The sequence below is a fragment of the Triturus cristatus genome, chromosome 8, assembly GCF_964204655.1.
Source record: "Triturus cristatus chromosome 8, aTriCri1.1, whole genome shotgun sequence".
Taxonomy (NCBI): domain Eukaryota; kingdom Metazoa; phylum Chordata; class Amphibia; order Caudata; family Salamandridae; genus Triturus; species Triturus cristatus.
In genome coordinates this window covers 928,342,024-928,364,528 of record NC_140591.1, presented here as the reverse complement: position 1 = coordinate 928,364,528, position 22,505 = coordinate 928,342,024, and the positions used below count along the sequence as shown (strand labels likewise).

Below are 22,505 nucleotides of genomic sequence, written 5' to 3'. Positions count from 1 at the left end.
TTGACATTTTCTTGTCCTGCATCATCTGTTTAAGCACTTACAATATTCTATGAAACTTTTTTAATACTTTTGTAGTCCCGTCAGAACACTACAAACAAAAGGCTTATGGAGCTCAGAACACACATATTGACCTTGAGGTAGGAGCTATCCTTAATTTGTGCAGTAGAAGTGTAAATAACATACCAACAGCATGAACCACACGACTTCCACTAACCATTTCGATTTGAAGATGCTAAAATATATGCAATGTTTTAACAGTTTTTGCAAATCAAATGTATGTTTAAGGCATCAACTCAATCTGTGTGATACAAATATTTGGATCTCAAATTACTGCACAATTTTATATCCCAATAGCTAAAGAGGTTTCCTTTGATCGTCTTCTTCATTGGGTTAGGACTACTCACTATGTTAAAAAATTATGATGTTGTAGTGATTTGTTATTATTAATATATATTAATTTGAACAGGGGACTAAAAGTACATTTTATTGAGTCGAGAATTTTGTCAATATTGTGTTAATTGGAGAACCAGTGGCTATGCTAAACACCCTTAGATTATTTTGCAATATAGCTCTCTAAAAATTAACTCTGTGGTTTTCAACACAATAGCAAACTACTATCTGGAGCAATGTAATGTATAAAAGAACTGTAATAAATCTGAGTCAGAGGGCCTCAGTGTAGACAGTGGCTACTGGACCCCCAGTTTAAACAACAGCAGTTGAAACCAAGTGCCATTTTTTACCTTTTGAATCTCAGGACAGCGAGGCATAGCAGAAGAAGGTTTACTTAGGGGAGTTGCAGTTTGTGATCATAAATGGAAAAGTACTTTTTGCGCACACTACTAAATACCCCACGCAAACATATTCAGAATGGCAGGTGGAAATGCCTATGATGACACCCTCTAAAGGACCTCACAACCAATAGTGGTGCACACTGATGAAAGGTAGTATGGCAAACCCCTAATTGCACCCTGAACCAGCTGACCTGGAGGTACCTTAAAAGGTACCCTAAAAGAACAATATCAGCCCTTGGTGCCCAACACAACATTAGAGGTGCATTTCATAAAATGCAGGCCTTCTGGTTTTGTGAAGGTGTTACTATGATATTCAAGCAATATCTAGACTCAACAGCAATAAAATCAATAGTGAAACACAGAGTGGTTTGATTATTCAAAAGCATTAAACAACATAGGTAATGATTTACTGTCATCAATGTGCAAGTCAATAAAGTTTTCAACGATCAACATAACTCAATATAGTACCTTTTCTTTTACCTGATTTTAAAACAACCAGAGACCCTCATAGCAAAGGCCCATAGACTCCAGAACCTTTAGGCAAACGTCCAGCTCCAGAGATGCTTAAAACTAAAGCAAAACTCTCCTCAGGTCATTCTTCTAATGACCTGGACAATTGAGGGTACAGTTCATTAGGTTGACAATGGCTTCACTGTAGTTGATGGAGGCTATCACTATTCCTCAGTGAACCTCTAATGATTTAAAGATCACTTGTGGTGCCACTCCCTTTACGAGGTACCCCATGGCAAAATATTTACATTCATAAGCCTCACAGGCTCCTGTCCCAAGTGGTGCACCTGCAATTTTAAAACTGTGGCCCCCTGAAGGAGCCTCTACAGCCCTGTGACCCTTGCCTGATTCTTTACACTCGATTCTTGCTGACAATGAGGGAAGCAACTCCTGTATTCTTCTATCATCTGGGGTATCTCCAGCAATGTGCTTCTAGATCTCATATATGGGGAGCAGGAAGATTGAGCCCACTGTGGAGCCTGCACTTCACACAGGCTGTTGCTGTGAGGCCCAGGGGATTCCCAAACCAATCCGGAAGACAAGCCCGAGGGGTACATACCCTCCTAGGGGAAATAACTACACTGAGGAGCCGGTGTGTTCAACTCCCCAAACCGCTGGTGCTCTGGCCCTCCCTAGGGTTTAAAGGCAAATGGAGAGAAGACCGCCACACCTTTCCCCCTAAGAGGTAAGTCCCTCTGGGATATGGCACGCCTTCTGGGAACTGAGATACACAGCGATGCTTTTAACGCCCACGCAGGCAATGCATTAATGTGCCCCATAAACTCCAGTCCTACTGGACCAAATCAAAAGGTTTTTTTTGCCTTTAGACATCTGTTAGACCAGTCATATCTTAAGGTAGAATTCCCTCAAAAGTTTTTCCTTTCCCCTCCTACTTTTCTGAATTTGCTTTGCATGCATTATGACTGCACACTGTACCGCTCTTAACCAGTGCTAAAATGCTTGTGCTTACTTGCTGTCTGCTGTTACATGTCTGGATCAGGTGCAAGCAGTGTTTGATTGTTGGATGTCTAGGGCAGAGGAGATTTTCAAAGAGTTTGGTATTTACTGCATATTGGTGAATTTTTATGCTGTTATAGGCTCTATGTAGAATTTGAAGATTATGGAGGACATGATTGAACCCTTGAGAACCCTGCATGTGATTAGGATATTCTGGGATCTGGAGGTACCCATGTGAAGCAACTGGTGTCTGTTAGAAAGGTAAGATGAGAACCACTGAAGGGTATTACTGGTTAATCTCATTCTAGAATTGAGGCTGTGGATGAGGGTGAAATGGTCAAAGGCATCAAAGATTGCTGAGGGATCCAGAAATGTTAGGAAGCAGGGGCCATTTCCAACCTTGGTCAGGATGAGATCATATATGATGTGTAGGTTAGCTGTCTCTGTGCTACAGCATGATCTGAAGCCAAATATTTTTCAGTGCATGAGATGGTTGCCATTAATGTGATCTTATAGTTGGGCGTAGATCAATTTTTGGAGGATCTTGCAAAGGAATGGTAGATGAGTGATGGGCCATTAGTTGGCGAGTTCATCAGGTTCTAGTGCAAGTTTCTTCAGGCGTGCGAGGTTCTGGTCTTGAGAGCTACTGGGAAGATGCCTTGGGAAGATGCCTTGAGGGAAGGAGTTATTGTAGGTGGGGGTGAAAGAGCCTTTCCAGAGAGAGCTTTGATGAAGTAAATGGGTGAGACATCATCTTTTTAGGAAATAGCTTTGGATATTTTAGCAGCACCTGCAAGAAATAGAGCTTCAAAAGAAGGGATGGTTCTAAACAGAGAAGCACGCTTGATGCTGGTGTGCTGTTAATTCTTCTGTATTTTCGCTATATTCATACATTTAATATTAGACAGTCAATTTCCCAAAGCCCAAGAAATAAGATCAAACTCTGTATTCATGCTATAAATTGAGCACCATAAGCAAAAGGTGGAATCCTTCATGGCCTCAAACTGATCATATCTATCTGCACCAAAGGCATTCCTCTCAGAAGAATTAGCATTAAGGTCTCTAATTATGTGGGCCTATGAGCCTTCTGGTTCCATGGTGAAAGTTGCAATTATCAATGGCAGCACTTCATTAAATTTCCAATCATCAATCCATTCTGTAGGTACACATACACCGAAAATTGGCATACAAACAGTGGTCCTACCATGACTCTATGCTACCAATATATTTGCATAATGAATCAATGGATTATTTGTTAGGAGCCTGTTATAAGTATTGACATAATCGGCATTCAACAGAATCACTACACTTCCAATATCATGGTTCTTTTGACTATGGGAGCGTCTTTAACAAGTAGATCATCTAACTGTGTGTGACCTGTATGACATTGGGTTATTGATTGAGGGGGTAACACCCTGCTGAAGCAACAACCACAATCCTTGTCGCAATGAGCCAGAAATGTCAATAAATTAACCTGTGCTAAAATCTCTGGTAGCTTGGCATAAAAGCAGTGAAGCTTAACTTAGTTGCAAAGTGTAAAGTATTTATGAAGCACACAAACAGTAATAAAGGGAAAAAAACAACACAAGAAAAATCAGAGAACCAATTTAGAACAATAGAATACATTTTAATAACTAAAATGATACCATAACAACAAGAAAAACAAAATCGTTTTATGTAGGTATAGTGCCGAAAAGCACAAATCTCCACTCACAGTAATCTGGTCATGCTAAACCAGGGGAAGTCTCATGCTGACTGTGATGGAGTGCAGGCTGATTACTGGGACCGTATTAGTCCCTCTGCAAAAGTTATCTTCTCAAAGTCTGGCACGAAGAGTCAGAACATCCAGTTTTCTCCTTTTCTTGTAGAGGAGTGTACTCTGATGCCCGTCAATGGGTCCAGGGTGTGGGGAGGCATCTCTTGCGGATCAGGGGCTCACTTTAGCAAATGCCAGCAGGCCTCAGTCAGGTCCAGTTGCATGCCCAAACAAGTCCTGTTGCAACAGGTCAGATGGGCAGTTGCATAGAGCCCTAGGGAGCTTATTGTGTTCCTGTAGCTCAGAACAGGAATTCAACCAACTGACTCTTGCAATCACTCAGGAAGCATGGGATGAAGGGAGCAAGTCCAGTCTTTCTTCTGAGAGAGCAGGTAAGGCTTCAAGCAGCAGGGAATAAGGCAGGCCTCAGGCAGCAGGGCAGTCCTCTGGGGAATGAGGCAAGCCTCAAACAGCAGAGCAGTCCTCTGGTAACAGCAGGGCAGTCCTCTGAGGAACAAGAAAGGTCTCAAGCAGAAAGGCAGTCCTCTGGGGAACAAGGCAGTCCTTATTCTGTGATGCCCATAGGTCCAGGAGTGTACTGAAGAGTGCCTCAGGAGGTTCAATATTCATACCTGGCACCATCCCTTGAAGTGTGGGAATTTCTGGGCTACCCCTACATCTGGTTCTGGGAAGTTCTTTCCTTCTCCTGCCAAGGATCCAAGAAGTCTAGGATCACAAAAGACTAGTGATGGGTTCCTTTGTGTCTGCTAGTGGCAAGACCTTTGAAATATAAGTAGGGCAGGGAACAGTCACACCCCCAATCATCCTGCCTACATTTAGTCCCCTATCGTTCACTGTCTGGGTCCAATACACATTCTTAATGGGGATGTTGGCGGGGACATAAACAGGCCCAGGCAGCTGAAATCTCCTAGAAGGCCTAGAAGTGTTTGGGCAGGAAAATGCCACCTTTCTAAAAGTGTCATTTTGAAAATTGTAATCTAAAATATGACTTTACCATTAAAGAGGATTTTAAATTACAATTCATTTGAGTTCAAACATGATATCATCATCATAAAACTTTATTTAAGGTCACAGAACATAACAGTACAAAACAGTACATACCATACAAGGCATTTAAAAAACCAAGCCAAATACATGAATAACCTGTTAAAACTATCTATCAGGGTACAACCTAAAATTCATTAGATGAGTTGATTAAACATGAGTGTACAAGTAGGACCGAGACAACAAAAGCCTATGCCTGTTCAAAAATTGGATGACATGACTCGCTGAGCTGGCTTGGTTCTAAGGTTATGGACACTCAAGGCCAGTTGGATGATGTTGAGGGGGTATAAAACATAAACAGCTAGGCTAAACAAAAGAAGAAAGATAAAAATACTTAGGGAAGAAAGAATAAAGTCACATGCAAAGGACTCATACTTTCAGTAAAATCCTTCTAATTACCCACAAATGTCCCAGGAACTTTGTAACAGAGCAAACAATTGCCCGACTGGAGTCTGATCTTAGAATGCGGTGGGCTTCGCTGTGGCAATGTGTGCCCAATGCTTGCAGATTGGCCTCAGCTATTTTCCTCTTGGGCAGGAATACTTAGGACAGACAAAAAATACATGGGCAATAAACTCTATTGCAGTGTTGCAGCTGGGGCAAAATAAAGAGGTAATAGATGACGGCTGCCAGGAAGCAGTAAACGAGTTTAGCTGGAGGGAACCAAACCTGAACTGCATGTAGAGTTTCCTGTCCTGGGGTACAGTAATAATCTCTAGATAAGGTTCATACAAGCCAGTCAGTTTAAAATGTATGAACTTCGTAGTTAGGCATCCCCAGAATGAGCTAGTAAGCGAGCCCTGTACCACCCAATTCCAATACAGCTTCTTGATCGAATCTTTGCTGGGAAGCGATGATGGTTCTTGGTGTCCCAGTGGCCCTCTGGTCCTATTGCACTTAGCAGGGATTTCACACTACGAATCCAGCCTATCTTCTTGCAAAGATCAAGTGTGCTAACTTCCTTAAGGGCAGCAGCATATAGAAGCAACTCTGGGGTGGACCTTATGCGTCGCCAAAACAGTAAAGGGCATAACTTAGCCTTTTCGATAATAGAGGCTCTACCCAAGTCCAGCCTTAGCAGATGAAGTGGTGTGCTCTGTGGTAGAGAAACCAAGGAACTAAGGAACTTGTTCTAGGAAGTCAGGAGGGCTCCACCTTTTCAAAGCCCAATAGTTTGGCTTCATAGAGGGTGGCGCCTACTGCTTTGGCATCATATATATGGAGTGGGGCTATCACCGGTTTGCTAAAGAAGCTGCTGTGTTGTTTGATCAGAGTCCCCACTGTTTGCCTGTGCTTAAGGGTCTGTTTAGCAACATGGGGCTTCCATCACATCACATGAAAGAGTGATGCCCAGGTACTCAAAGATACTCACTCTCTCCAAGGGAACTCCTTCTAAGGTTAGTTTGCCTCTGTAAGACCTATGGGGATTGAGAAATAGGAGCTTTGTCTTTGCAGTGTTAATCTCTAAACTACGAGAATGAAAGAAAGTGTTAAACCAATTTAAAAGCAATTGGAGCCCACCCAGGTGCCGATTAGGATCCTGGAAAAAATTTCCCCAACCGAATTGAATCTGGACTTTTTTCCGTACAAATGGTAAAAGCGTCGTACAAACTGCCAAGTACGATTCGTATGGGAAAAAGTGCATACAAATCGCATTGGGAAAATTCCCCCACACGTCCTCGGGTCGGGAAAAGTCTCCGACACGTCCCCGGACATTTTTACGTACAAATGGGAAAACTGAAGTCCAAATGCGCAAGTACGATCCGTCCCATCCGTCCGATTGTACAACTGTATGGAAAAAAGACCGTCCGGAGCGAACTCCCATAGCAACCATGGAGATGTCCAAACAAGTGCCCGGTACGTGCCGTACCCCCCCCGCCCCCCGTATGTTCGCACCGTACCCCCAGCCCCCACGCGGATGGGCGCGCCGTACCCCCAGCCCCCCCGCGGATGGGTGCGCCGTACCCCCCAGCCCCCCGTATGTACGGAGCGTACCCCCGTACCCCCCAGCCCCCCGTATGTACGGAGCGTACCCCCCAGCCCCCCGTATGTACAGAGCGTACCCCCGTATCCCCCAGCCCCCCGTATGTACGGAGCGTACCCCCAGCCCCCTGTATGTACGGAGCGTACCCCCGTACCCCCCAGCCCCCCGTATGTACGGAGCGTACCCCCCAGCCCCCCGTATGTACGGAGCATACCCCCGTACCCCCCAGCCCCCCGTATGTACGGAGCATACCCCCCAGCCCCGTATGTACGGTGCGGACCCCCAGCGCATACATACGGGGGTGGGGGTACGCTCCATACATACGGGGGGCTGGGGGGTACGGAGGTACGCTCCGTACATACGGGGGGCTGGGGGGTACGGGGGTACGCTCCGTACATACGGGGGCTGGGGGGTACGCTCCGTACATACGGGTGCGGGGGGGGTACGGCGCGTACCGGGCCCCCTAATCAGCTCGCATCACTGCGTACTTAGCTTTTCCGGCACTTTTTAGGTGCCGTAAAAATGTTCCCATCCGGACTGCAATCAGTGCGAATCGTAATTGCTGGTACATAAAAACATGCCTAACTCCGTCTGGACGTCACGTCAGCGGTGTCCCGGATCACATTTGTATGTATTTTTCTGTCGGTTGGTCTTTTTTCCGATTCGTACGGAAATGGTGTTTCCGTACGAATCGTAATTGCATGTTTGTAAAGTTTTACAACCCGGTACGAGTCGGACGGAGAAAAAGCTCCGACCCACGGTTTGTACCGGGTTTTTCCAGGATCGTAATCGGCCCCTTAGTGTTTTGAAACCAGCAAGGTGTTGTCTGCGAACAATAAAGTTACCACTGCCATCCGCCCCAAGGGATGGCGCACCGGCAGGGACTTCGGAGAGAAAATGAACAACGCCATTCACAAAGAGGGAGAACAGTGTAGGTGCCAGAAAACAGCCCTGGCATACCCCCATGTTGATTTCTATACGGTCAGTGAGCTGCCCTTGGCTACCCCAATGAACCCTAACATTGTTTGCCTCATGGAGGAGAATAATGAGAGACATAATCTCCGGAGGGAGACCCATATCGTTTAAGATATTCCACAGCTTGTTCCTTGGAACAAGGTTGAATGCAGACTTTAGGTCGATAAAGGCCAGATTGAGGCTCCCGCGACCAATGAGTAGAGTTTTCCAAGTGAGGAGACGAAAGCGAAACACCTGGTCAATGGTGCTCGTTTTTTGCCTAAAACCAGCTTGGAATGGAGTCAGGATGTTTTGTTCACTCATCCAACCCTGTACCTTTAAGAGGAGTGCAGGAGAAAACACCTTTTGGATACAGTCTATAAGACTGATTGGTCTATAGTTGCTTGGTAAGACTCTATTGCCTTTCTTAAACACAGGAATCACCTCTGCTCCCTTCCAGGAGAGAGGTATTTGCGCCCCTCAGCTATTGCATTGCCTAAGGTCAACATATAGTTTGACCAGTTCTCACAGTCATAAACAAATACGCCACCCGGGATACCATCAGGACCAGGAGCTTTAGCCTTTACCATGAAATTGCTACAGATCATAATTTTGCTTTTGTAGAAGTCTCTAGCTGTTACAAGAGTGAGTCCATGTGGGGCATCTTCTGATTCTAATGCACAGGGCCCTGAATACAGTAGCTAAAAATGGTCAAACCATGATGAGATAGAAATGTTGTTAGTTGGAGGTTAAGGCCTATTGGCACCACCCCCCTGGTGACTAGATGCCAGAACTTGTGTGGATCCTTCCTAGCGCAAGCCTCCCCAATCAGCATCCATCTGTCTTCATCCCACTCCCTTTTGGCCCTCATTTGCGCTAGCTTGTACAACTTTTTCAGTTCCCTCATGTGGGTCAGGTTATTCACTCTAACTTCCTGGGCTAGTTTACTTCTAAGGACTCTGCACTCACAAACTAAGCAAACTGGGGTCTTTGCAGCAGACTGGGTTTGCGAAGGCGCATTGGTTCAATAAAGTGTGTAGCTAGCCGCTCAAAGAGAAGAGTGTGTAAGTCTAGAATCTTGCCCAGCCCTCCCGTTTGGTGAATTAAACTTTGAATCCAAAGCAACTTGGGGCCATTTGAGTCGTCTGTTATCGTTATTTGGGAGTAGCTCTCTTGAAGATAAAACTGGTGATAAAGGGCTGAATGGACCCCCCCAATAATGGCTTCAGCGAGAGACTCAGGGGATTATGGTCGCTGTCCGTAGAGGACCCCACAGCCATGTCAATCACTCTGGACCATAGCCAAAGGTCCAACAAAAAGTAGTCTATGCGGCTTGTATTATTGGTCCTATTGAAAGTATTAGCGCCCATTTTGTCCAGTCTAGTACAGCCATTTGCTGCTCTTAATGTAAACTCCAAGGAGAGGGCTTTCAGTTGGAGTGCTGCTTGGCTCAATTTTTTAATAGGTGGTAGGTGAAGGTGGGAAACATATCACATCATGTCCTCCTCATAGGTCTTACAAATGTCCTCCCTCTCCAATGGTTCGAAAGTGATGTTAAAATCACCAGCTACAATCAGGGGTGGCAGTGTAACCCTGTCATCCAAATGTGCCTCAAGCTCATCTAGTGTGGCTGAACTCCTTCCTGCCCTGGTTCCTCTAGCATAGACATTATAGATATCAAGTAAGGCACCATTCTGGCCTTAAAGTTGGAAGGCTAGAATGTCTGGGCTAGTGGACGGGAGCTCAAGGGTTGTACAAAGTAGCGCGATTCTGACCCAAATTATCAACCCTCCCGCTGGACGTCCAGGATTGTCAGGGATTGCCGGGCAAAAAATGGTTACATAGCCAGAGACATAGACAGGTGAGATAATCCAGGTCTCTTGCAGTATACAAATTTTGAAGGTTTCGATATATTGTATCCAATGCGGAAGACCCATTTTTGATCTTTCCCTGGCCACATTCCAAAATACTAATTGAAGCGTGCTGGGCTCTTCCTCACTATTGTTGGAGTAAGATGGTAGGTCAGCTAGGGGAACTAGGTGATTTCCTGCCTGCACATGCAGCTGTGCTTGGTTGGTAAATAGAGCTCTTCTTAACGGTCTACTGTAAGTGAGAGAGAGTTCATGAAAATTTCCAAGTGCCATTGAGCGAAGGACTGGAGGGATGGTTTTTAGTGGGTTGGGTCATATCTGTATAGAGAGACTGAATACAATGAAGGTTTGATGAAGGGAGCCTAGGAAATGGATGTTTGCTTTGGGGCGCGAGTCAATCATTAGCTGCTAGGTTAGAGTCTAGGTCCAGACGAGTCCTTGAGAAATGAACAGTTACTAATGGAGAAGAAAGCGGTAAACTAGCTTCCAGAACTACCAAACTGTGGACTACCTTCCCATCAGCAAAGTACAATTGGATTGTTAGAGCGAGAGAGCCTTCTGTCTCTCAAAATGTCGTTCCTGATGACAGAATGACAGCCCCTCACATGGCGAATCCAGTGAGTGACTTTATTTATGAGTGAGTCCTACACTTAATATCTTTGATGGGATGGGATTTTAGGGACATTGGTTATATAAAGAATTTAGGGGAGATGTATCATGCTCGTGCCAGATTTGTGAATTAAAGGAGAGATTAGCATCTGTATGGGGTCTAGTATTGTATTGAGGAATAGGAGGGAGTCCTTGTTGCTTTGATTGGCCTTTAGTTAGTTAGAGGTGGGTTTTTTGAGCCCCTAGTTGGTCATTGAGTGCGAAAGCATCTGTGGGGTTAGGCTTGGCACGGGGAGTGGCGACTCTTAGGGAGGTTTGAACTGGATCTGCCTGCACTAAGGGAATTGGGTTAGCACAGTGGCTGCAGGTCTAGGTGGGGGACTGAGTATTGCTCGCACTTCCGGCTAATAGTAGGATAACCTGACTAGTGAGCTCATTGATTGCTGATTTTAGCATGCTAACTTCTGACCTAATATCAGCTATAATTGTAGGTGCAGAGAGATCGAGCAAGGATGGCCCCTCGAGCGGGCCAACACTTCTATCGTGTATTCTTGTGTCCCCCCCACCTGTCACATGTTTTGCCCTCCTCCTGTCTCCCTCTATCTCCTCCCTTCCCTCATTGTCGCCGCTTAAATCTTGAAGTGGTGAAAACCTGTTGCTACAGGGTGGGATCAGTTTCCCAGGGGTCTAGGGCTGTGTTGGTCGCAGGTAGAGCAAAAGGTCAGTCCGTGGCAGTTAATTGAAAATTGGATCAGCTTGACGTGCACGTGGAAGGCTTCGTGAACATATTAGGGATACGTTTTTGAGCCTTTTGATTAGAGCCAATGACGAGCAGTGCCTTTGCCCCCCTCCAAATGCTGTCAACCTCTCCCCTGCCCTCAGTTAAAGAGTTGACACAAGAGGTCTCAGACAACAACCAGTTTTTGACGATAGAGAATCCAAGAAGCTCTATATTCTTCTGGGTAAAACAGCTTTTAGGATTTTGGATGTCCCACTCCAGCGTGGCAATACTGTATAATGGTAAAATACACAACCCAGTCTGACAGGGTAAAGCAATGATTGCAGGGCACAGTACCATAAAGAGGAACCAGCAACATCCAGAGGGATCCGGAATACAAGGCGCATGGAGGCAGCCTGCACTGCCTCTTCCTGGCAATGACTGGTAAGGACGGGCCCGCCCTTGGCCCAGGCTTCACCTGGGTGCGGCCCACGCGCGTCTCGCACAGCGGGAGTTGCAGTTTGCTTAAAATTACGAACTGAAGGCAGCGGACCCTCCCTCAGGAGCAGAGAATCCTGGGACTCAGAGTCCCTCCGTGGCAGCAGCAGTTTTGGGCAGTTTCGGGCGTCCCATGATATACATGATTTTTTTTCCTGCTCCCAATCCAAAGTTAGCATCCAATAGGAGGGATAGGCCTTACAGCAGTGATTAATGAATTCAAGAGTCTTTCACTACTAGGACATGTAAAAATTAAAAACACGGATCCTATTTTCTAAATATGATGGTCCCTTCCCTATGGGCTTTTAAAGGCCTTCCTTAGGGGTGAATTATATGCTTTAAAAAGGTACGTTTAGGTCTGGCTAAGGGCTTATTTTTCCAGGTGGAAATTGCAGTTTGAAACTGCACTATGGGCTACAATAGCAGGCCTGATACATGTTTGAAAGGGCTACATTAGTAGGTGGCACAATTATGGCTGCAAGGCCATTAGCATCTTGTAATTGACAGGCTCTAGATACATTTAGTACCATCTACTAGGAACTTATAAGTATTTTAAATGTGTAGTTGTAGGCCAATTTGACCATACTTGAGAGACAGAGGATAAGCATTTTAGCACTGGTTATCAGTGATAAAGTGTACAGAATCCTAATGCCAACAAAAACAAATTTCAGGACACAGGAGGGGTGAAGGCAAAAGGTTTGTTGTGACCCTGCAGAGAGGAACAAATACAACATGACTCATATGTACTGGAAACAGATCAAAATATGTTATTTTCTCCTTTACAAAAGCAATGCTTACAAATACCCATTGATGGATGCTAAATTCTATGAAGCATTGTTAAGGTTAAAACTGAGCGTTGGCAGAATTTTAAATACTCTGGAGTAATTCAAGTAATTTCAGTAATTATGTGTTACTCTTTGATTTGGAATTCCTGAACCTGAAATTAAGAGTTATTTGGTGGTATAAATCACACCACAAGAGCACATTTAGCTAGCACGAGAGGCTGCTAGCTATTTGTGTTCTGCTGCATTTAGTGCTGTTTCTTAGGGCAAAATTCATCTTCGTGTCCATTTTGGATGTGAAGGTGTATTTTGCGCTATGAAAAGGTAGTAAATTTGGGCATAATTCCACTCCAAGAGTATATTTAGCGAATGTGAATGACTGCTTGCACTCACTATCCCTGTTGTGTTACTTTTAGCTCTATGTATTAGTGCAAAAATGCATCCTCATGTCCATTTTGAGCGCAAGGAGGCATTTATGTGTTAATGGCGGTAAACACAGAAATATTATTCTTGTGTAATTCAAGTATAATCTCAAATAATTCTTAGGTGATTCTGCATGATAGTGCTACACGGAACTACAGAGTTATGCCCCCACCTACCTAAATCTGCTTTTTGAGGGTGTCATAGCAATATTAAAACTAGTCAATGTTTCCTGGAACCATGTCAAAGTGGATTGCAAGGCATCTTTTTTCTCCCTTGTCAAAATTTGTTGTTTGACCAACATCATTTATGTTCCTTATCATACCAACCACTGTCATGCTCATGTTTTGCACTATTTATAACATCTTTTGATAAAATGGGACCGAACATCAGATGTGTCACAGAAATGTAAATACAGATTTTATATAAGTGTAGTTTTGAGACTGGAAGCTCGTACAATTATTTTAAGAATGAATACATATGGGCATGACAATGTAGATTTACTAATACATGAGTGCTACAGTTTTGCATAATCTGAACACAATGAAGCATCTACTAAATGGAGACTATTACATTAATCTAGTTTGGAACCAACTGTGGCTCGCATGGGTCAATGTTTAGGTAAAAGAGTAATCATTTTCCTTAAAATCTTCAACTATAAGAAGTGGTTTTTGAAATATACACTGAAAGGGAAAGATTGTCGTCAAAGATGATCCCCAGGTTATTGGCAGATTTAACTGGCTCAGGTCGTGGTCTTGGTTCCATTGGACACCAGTCCATTGGCCAATTGCACCTAACTGAACCAAATAGAAGATTCTCAGTTTTATCACAGATGAGCTCAAGATGGTTATTGCTCATCCACCAGGGCACTGATAGCATTCATTTTGCAAGTTGTACTTAAGTAGTCCCTAATTTCCATGGAGCTGTAGCACAATTTGGGTGTTGCAAGTGTTGCATCAAAAGAACATGCTAAAGGATTTGTAAAACATTGGGTTTATGATTAGGAGGGAAGAAGACCCTTCTCAAGGAACAAGGACAACCCCACAATCCCTTTCAGGATGAACAACAAAAATTCACTAAATCAATCTTTGCTTAACTCTCTTGTAGCTTGGCACAAAAGCAGTCAGGCTTCACATAGAGGCAGTGTGTTATGTTTTTATGCAGCACTCAAAAAAAGTGTGAACCCAAAACAAGTCAAACCCCACACCAATCGAGAAAAATAGAGAACATTTTAATAAACGAAACAAAACAAATTAAATCCAATCAGTAGAACTGGTGTAATGAAATGTTAACACTATTAGTGAAAACTAGCGCCAAAAAGATTAATGTGCCAACCGGGGACATCTAGTCGCGCGAAACCGGGGCAATATCAAAAAGGTATGGCTGACCGTGATGAAGTGTGCTTCAGATATACAAGGTGTATTGGGTCCAGTCTTGTCTTTTCTTTCGAATTAGAAGTGATTTTGAAGAAAAATGACCGAGTAGGTAAAGGTCAGTGGTGTAAGGAAGCCAATGGTGTCCGAGGAGCCATCGTCATCAAGGACGAGATCACGGTTAAGATTTCTACGTTTGGACTGTGTCATTTTTTTGAAAGTTGAAAATCTCTGTCTGGAGAAAGCTGCAGGCTGTAGTTGAAGCTGTAGCTGACCAGGGATCCATACGGCCAGATACCCTACCTAAGAAGAGCCAATATATAAGATTTACTTCTTTGGAGAAGAACATAGCGGTAGCTAATGTGCAGTCAAGCCGACCTGTAATGCACCTTGGGCATATTGACGAGTAGGTCAATTCCAGCCTTCAGTCAATTCTCCGGCCATTTTTTTATGGAACATTTTTTAAGTTCCAAATTTCAGGTTTTTGGCTGTTCGGGCACTGTTAACACAACGTCCATGGGTCCAGGGCTGGTTGGGCACCACTTATAGAGTAGGGCTTATTTCAGGCAGGTTCCAGGTGCACTGTAAAGGGTTTTGGAGCTTTTTTGTCCCTGTAGCTCAGAAAAGGAGTCCAGTTAACTAGCCCTTGGAGTCACTCTGGCAGTACTGCTATCAAGCAGTAGGTAAGACCTCAAGCAGCAGGGCAGTCCTTGGAAGGTACAAGGAAGGCTCCAAGCAGCAGGGCAGTCCTTGGAAGGTACAAAGAAGACTCCAAGCAGCAGGGCAATCCTCTGGTTATGTTATGTTACAGTGATTTGTTAAGCATAAACAAATATCCGAAGCTGTCTAAACGCTAGCACTGTGGTAGAAAGACAAAAACTCAATGGAAATTACTATAAAAGCCAGGTTTTTAGGTTCTTTCTAAACATAAGCAGGTTAGAGATTCACCTGATGCAGAGGGGGAGAGAGTTCCATTCCTTAACAGTAGAGTTCACAAAACTTCTTCCTCCTCAGTTTGTTTGAACCTACTGACTGTCAATTTTGAGTTTTCAAGTTTCTTCCTGGAGTATGCCAAATTTAAGATTGTATAATAAACTCTGGGCCGACTACTTGCAGCGCCTTATGGGCAAGACAGAGGTCTTTGAATTTGATGTGCTGCCTGACAGGCAGCCAGTGAAGATGTCTAATGGCCTGTGTAACGGATTTATGTTGTGGAGTCCCCATTAGCATTCTAGCAGCTGCATTTTGCAGGACCTGAATTTTAGTCAGGTGTTGCTGCTGTAGTTTAAGATAGAAGGCATTACAGTAGTCGATTTTGGAAAGTATTAATGCAGTGATCACCTTTTTTTGAGCATTGGCAGGGATGAAAGGGAAGACATTTCAGAGCATCCTTAGAACAAGAAAAGCCGGGGATGTGACTGTTAACTTGCTGTCTAAAGGTCAGGTTGTTGTCCATAACCACTCTGAAGTTTCTGACTTTACTCTCTGGCGTGGGTAGGGCTCCCTGTTCCTCTGGCCAACAGGTTGAGGCTCATAAGGATGGGAAATTTCCAAATAGGATGACATCAGTTTTCCCAGAATTGAGTTTTAGACAATTTTGGTTCATCCAATTACTAAAAGCGGTAATGCAGTCATGAAAGATAACACATTTTTATTTATTCGATGCGGACATTGCTACCACAATTTGGGTGTCATCTGCATAAGAAGTGAGATCCAGCCCAAATGATTTGATAAGGGAGGCCAAGGACTAAATGTGGATGCCTGAGGGACCCAACATGGCAGCGAGAAAGGTTTTAATCAGCAAACATAGTCCTGGAGCACACCCTTCTTTTTGCCCTCATGATTCCTTTTTACTTTTTATCCAGCTTAGCGTGCATACACTCGTGTGTGTGCCGTTCCGATTCACACATGTACTTTAAGTTCATGAAAAATGATGGCCCGCACCTTGCAGGTCATCGTGAGTTGCACAGCTGTATGAACTTTAGTATTCCAAATTGGGCTGACGAGCTCATGGGAGGCACCTGTGCGCCAGGGAGAGGTACAGAGACCTGAGAGGATTGTGGCAGCTTTCTCAGCAAACCCCAGAAGAATTTCGTTTTATCTCTACTGAAGAAGTATGAAATCCAGAAACACATGTGTCTAGAGATTAACAGCACTAACCTACACCAACTTTGGTGAGACACTCTGCAAAATTTCAAGTAAGCATTTAAATTGAACTGCATGTACCAGGATGCAAAGGGGCGAACTGTGCTGGGAGGTAGCAGTGTGCTCCCATCCCACTTCAAGAACTGAGATATTTACTGAATAATGGCCTATTCAAATACTTTAGTTCAAAATGGCAGATAGGCAAAAGGCGATAATTTTTTGGATCATTGGGATTCACATTTGTCTTTTTAAACATCTGTAGGATGGATGCCTCTTCCCAAATTGCGGAGAAAAGGCCGAATTTCAGCATGGAATTGAAAATGTTGGTCAAACAGGAAGCCACTATTTCTGCGGCCAGGTTGTGGACTGTGGGGGTACAGGGGTCCAGAGCGAGCCCAATTTGATGGCTCTAATAAGAGCAGTTACCTGTTATGTAATAATATTTTATTAAGTGCCTGATTACCCATAAGGATGTCTTGGTGCTGGACGCAATGTGGCAATGATTACGCAGAGTTTATAGGCCTAAGTGGAGAGGTAAATAGTGAGGTTTTGAGGGATTTTATGAACCCTAAAAGATTGGAAGAGGCTTTGATATGAAGTGGAAGTTCATTTCAGACATGAGCGGCGCCCACACAAAGCTGCGGCCACCCCAAGTAGCTTGTTTAAAGCTCAGTACTGAGACTGTTTTTGCTGAAGAGGATCTTAGTAGCCTAATAGGCTGCTACCAGTTGTAGCTGGTATAGGGGTCCTTGATCATTCAGGGCCTTTTAATAAAGACACAGGGCCTTGAAAGTAACTCTTTGCCTGACAGTTCTTATCTAGGTTTTTTATTTTTCCTGAACAGATTAGTATATTATTTTCAAAGTGAGCATAGTTCTCACTCTAGAGCTTTACACTTGGCTTTATGAGCAGCACAGAAACGTTGTAACAAGGTGCAGAAGGAGATCTGTGAAATGGGGTGATGTTAGCGGTATGAGCAAATTTATCAAGAAAATCAGAGCTGCAGCAGTTACCCATTAGTTGCTTTCGAAGGACCATAATTGGCTCTGCTGTAAATCATTAGAGATGTGAATGGAGAATTTATTTAACTCTGAAGCAATATTCAAGGAATTATATTGGCTAAATGTGTACCTCATTAAAGAGATTTTGGAAAATGATGTATTCTCGGAGTTTGAGGCAGGAGCGATTATTAACACAATAATATGATGGCCAGACCAAAAATATATGACATATAGATACATTTGTAATGTGTTGAGAATAAATCAATATTAGGTCAATAATGTGGCCAGCAACATACGTCCGGGTCGAGATTAATTGATTGGACTAGTCCAAGTGGCACAAGGAGCCAGAAAACGTTTGACCATTAAAGACTTTGAGATGCCTGCCCAGACACTGAAATCTCTTAAGGGAGACACAAAACTATTTAATACCAGCGATAATATATATTTTTATACATTTAACCGAACATGGTGGCCCTTTGCTAGTGATTTATATATTAGTGCAATAGTGATTGAAAACCTTGGAAGACAAATATATTGTAAAAAATAGGCATTCATTTCTAGGAAATCCTTGATGTTAATGGCAGTCAGTCGAAAATACTCTCAACAAGCAATAGCAACCCCACCGCCCTTGCAACCTTTGTGATGAACAATATACATGTTATATCCTGCTTGAGTGCCATGCCAGGCTTGGAGGGTTACTTTTGCCACGTTTCTGAAAGAAAAGGCAAATCTAATTATTTCTTTGTAATAAAGTGATAAATTCCCAAACTTCGTTTACCTAGCGAGCACACGTATAGAAATGCAACATTTCGGCTAGGGAAGTTTCCATGTTAATTTGCGGTGGTGACCTAGTATGCAGTGGTGCCAAGTTACACACATTTCTGGGAGCAGGGAGCACATCACTGACTGTCTTTGTGGCAGGGGCTAGGCATTCTGAGCGACCATACCTTATGGTATTTGCTGGATTAATGATGACAGAGTCAAATATTCAGCTGCAGGAGTACGTCGCGGACAGGCTTGGGCTTATGCACCGTCGGCACACCCACAGAGTGGACACGCAGTGGGTTCTGGAGGTCGATATGGGGCCTGCCATGAGCCTGAAAACACTACAACACTAACTAGAAGACACATGGGGTAAAACAAATTGCCTAGAATCTCATCATTCTTTCAATTAATACAAATAGTCAAGGATTACAACGCTGGCTACAAGAGAAGAAATTCAACCACATATCCTCCTCAGTAATATATAACCCAATATAAAAAGATCGGGGGGGGGGGGTGATTCACTAACATTTTGCGCTGGGTTTGCATCATAAAAGTGATCAAACAAGCAAAATCTTTTTTTATTATATACTTACCGGCTCCAAAATTGACTAAAAGTAATGCAAAGTAGCACAAAGCACTGTTATGTGTAAGTGAGTGGGGGGGGGGGGGCGTTACATGGGCGTTCCCATGCAGCCACCCACCCTTTTTGACTCCAAACCGTATATATAAATAATGTGATACAGGATTTTGCGTTGCAAAATAACACCTTTTGAAACTAGGTGTTAAAAGAAGAACTGTTTTCATTTCTCCTTTCTTTTCTGACTTTTCATGTGTGTTGAACTGAACAGCACACATATGAAGTACAAAACATTTTATAACTTGTCTAGGCATAGTATTTTACACTGGAAAGAAATCGTTTGAGTACGAAACCTATGCTAGAATCTAGCACACACCCTTGCACTATGGCACAAAGGTGTATGCGTGTGGCACAGCATTAAAATTCTGCACTGGTACCAGAGTGAGGGGAGGCGAGAGCGACATCTTTGTAGCTATAGAGCTCTATAGCTCCCGCCCTGCCATGCAACGCAGCCCAGCCTTTCCGGCTGCTGCATTGCTGAGGGTAACACTTTAGTGGATCCGCCCCCATGTTTCCTAAACAAAGACGTTCCTGAACACTCTACAGTAAAAGAAGGGCAAGAGAACATATTCTAGAGTTCAAGAAACTGATAGACCTCAAGACTTTCAGCTGCAGGATTCAATGTAATTCTCTTTTCATCTCATCCAAAGCATTCCGCACAGAAAATGCGAGCTCATAACTGAGTGAATTCACTCACTCACTGTTGCTTTGATGGACCAATTCCGTTCATGCTCATTATCTCCAGGCACGTTGGTCCAAATAAAGGGGATAGTAGTTTAGTGCAATTAGAAGTTCGTCAAATCACTGCCTACCTGCTTAGAAACTGCAACAAGAATTACAACTGCTCACTACGCCAACAAGTACCTGAACATGAAAAGCAGGCAGAAAAACTCTGACGATCCCCAGCATAACCCACCCTAATCAGTGATTCATCAATAACTCTCCTGGTTTCACTGTGCCTCCATGCAACTGAGTGCAAAAGCCCACAAGCCCAAGCAGCGGTACACTGACACAATATTGTGGTAAAAAATATTGTTGACAAAAAAAATTGTGTCAAAAATATCATATACCACAATGTTGTCTTCCTATATATACATATAATGGAAATTTAAAAAAATAACAACTTCAAAAAATAGGAGAAGGGATTATTGTTCAAAACAGGTAAAATATTGTTTTTAACTATATATACACAATTAATATAATGGAAATTAAATAGTTGCCATTAATTATTACGGACCACTTTAAATTGTTGAATACAAAAAGTGCTTTATTCAGGCTTCATTTCCCAAACAAAACAGACTTCACAAGGCATCTGCCTTACGTACATGACGCTTTTCGACCGCTACATCGCGGTCTTGATCATATATATATATATATGTATATATATATATATATATATATATATATATATATATATATATATATATATATATATATATATATATATATATATATATATATATCACGAGTGTTCCTCCGCTACCTTCAAACAAGCGGCTCTCCCAAAGAGATGGACACGGACCCAAAGTTTTGTGCAAAACGTAAATCTCCTTTATTCCTCTGTCGCCATTACGCGTTTCGGCTCTCTTGAGCCTTGATCACATGACAGTGAATTGAGAGAGATAGCTCATATTTAAAGTGAAAGTACGAGTGAAATTTTATCATAGACATAAACAAGAGCAGCATAATTTGTATAATGAAGGGTACCATTGATCTTCATTATTATTATATACTATAATTGAGTAATGTTGTTTGTGATGTAAGGTGACACATTTAAAATTCAATGTAAAATACATGATATATATGTCACTAATGCTTTTGTGTACCAAATCATCCTTTTCATTGTTGTTTAAAATCACGTAAATACACATTGCATAAATGTCGGTAAAATACCGTGTACTAGCTTTCATTGCCTGCTATTTCCATTCTCTGTCAATATATTTATTCATGTCATCGTGTCACAATTATTTAAAACCAAAAATAAAAAAGTTTGAACAATTGTTTTTGAAAAAGTGCAAAGTGTTAAGTGCAATGTGTGTGCAAAAGAGCCAAGAATGTGTGCCGAACTTTCATAGTTCCAGGGTCAATTCAGTAGGGTTATATTAATTTTTAAGTTCTTTGTCATCTTGACATATTTCTTACTTAGTAATTTATGGTGTTCATACATATATTGCTTTATTTAATCAGCACGAAAGGTGACGATATACCACGCCACGGGTTTTACTTTATCTAACCAATTATTCTTAATATCTAGTTGTTGGATTTAATGACCTCTAGCGTTGTTGTGGTCACTTGCTGTGACTAGGGTCAGTGAAATCTTGACTTTAATACTCCTAATACTTTTACAGTCCTTGAAAAATATTTTTGCTACATAATAGATTATATGATCTGATATAAGGTTCATATCCGCCTAATTACATTAGACCACATGCGCCTGTAAAGTGCATACGTGTCAGTGCAAACTGAATTGTGCAAAATGCCAATAAATAGATAAAAGGTATTATAGCCTTAAAATATATATATATCCATGAACCTATCCTAATAATGTAACGTGTGGATAGGTGCGGTTTAAGAACATATTCCAATAAATATAGTAAAAGAATTAAATTTCATGATCTTATAAAAACCCTATAAAACTACAATAAAAAGACACATATCAAAATATTGTGTTCACATTAGGCATTAAAGGAACCGTTGGTAAAAGTATAGTGATTAAAATTCAGTTAAAAACTAGATATTATGGTTATTATTGATGAATGAAATTAAAAGTTGTTACTATCTGATCATATAGGGCCATAACCCGCTCTGTTATATTAAACATGTATATAGATCCTCAGTAGCATTTAGGCCTGCAGGATGCTTGGTGTCTAGTTGCAAGATGTACTGAGTTTCCAGTTTTCTTAATTTGTTTTCTCGGTCACCTCCTCTCCTGCTTGGTGGAACAGTATCTATGACAAAATATTTTAATTTACGGTTGTCAGATTCATGTTGTTCCCTGAAGTGTCGTGCAACGGTGTAGGGATTGTCCTGATTTGTGATGGCCCTAAGATGCTGGAGGATACGTTTAAAAACGGGTAATTTTGTACTGCCGATATACCGCATATTACAGGGGCATGAGAGTACATATACCGCATATTCTGTTTTGCAAGTTAATAGCTTAGAAATAGTGTGGTTTTGGTCACTAAAAGGGGTTTTGTATGTATTGGTGTTGACTCCCTGAATGCAAGCCTTGCAAGTTTTGCATCTGAAAAATCCTTTCATGGATTGTATCCAGCTACTGTTATCAATCACCTCAGGACTTGTTTTGACTAGTATGCCCCTCATCGAGGGCGCCCTACTATAAGTGATGGACACCCTCTGCGATAGCAGGGGTCCTATCACAGGGTCGCTGCGTGCTAGTGGCCAGTTACGCTGGAAAATTTTGTTCAGTGCTTTGTGCTGTTGGCTGTATTGAACGATCAAACGAAATTCATCATTTGTATTGATATCATCACCCATAGTTTTTCTGGAGCCCATATTCTTAGGTGTATCGTCAGATTTTTTATCCTTAATGGCTTCCTCCCTGCTCCAAGTCATGGACTTTTTGATAGCATTGTCAATAATATGTGTTTGGTAGCCACGTTGTTTGAAGCAAATTTTACTTGCTTCTTGTGTTGCCATCAAGTCATA

The 22,505-nt window shown here is 42.5% G+C and overlaps 1 protein-coding gene across 14 annotated transcripts in view; it reads right to left on the bottom strand.

The window, feature by feature from the left end:
* The window catches only part of DMD (dystrophin), a 7,596,173-nt gene that overhangs the window by 6,491,583 nt on the left and 1,082,085 nt on the right, over positions 1-22,505 (bottom strand). The window lies entirely within an intron of this gene.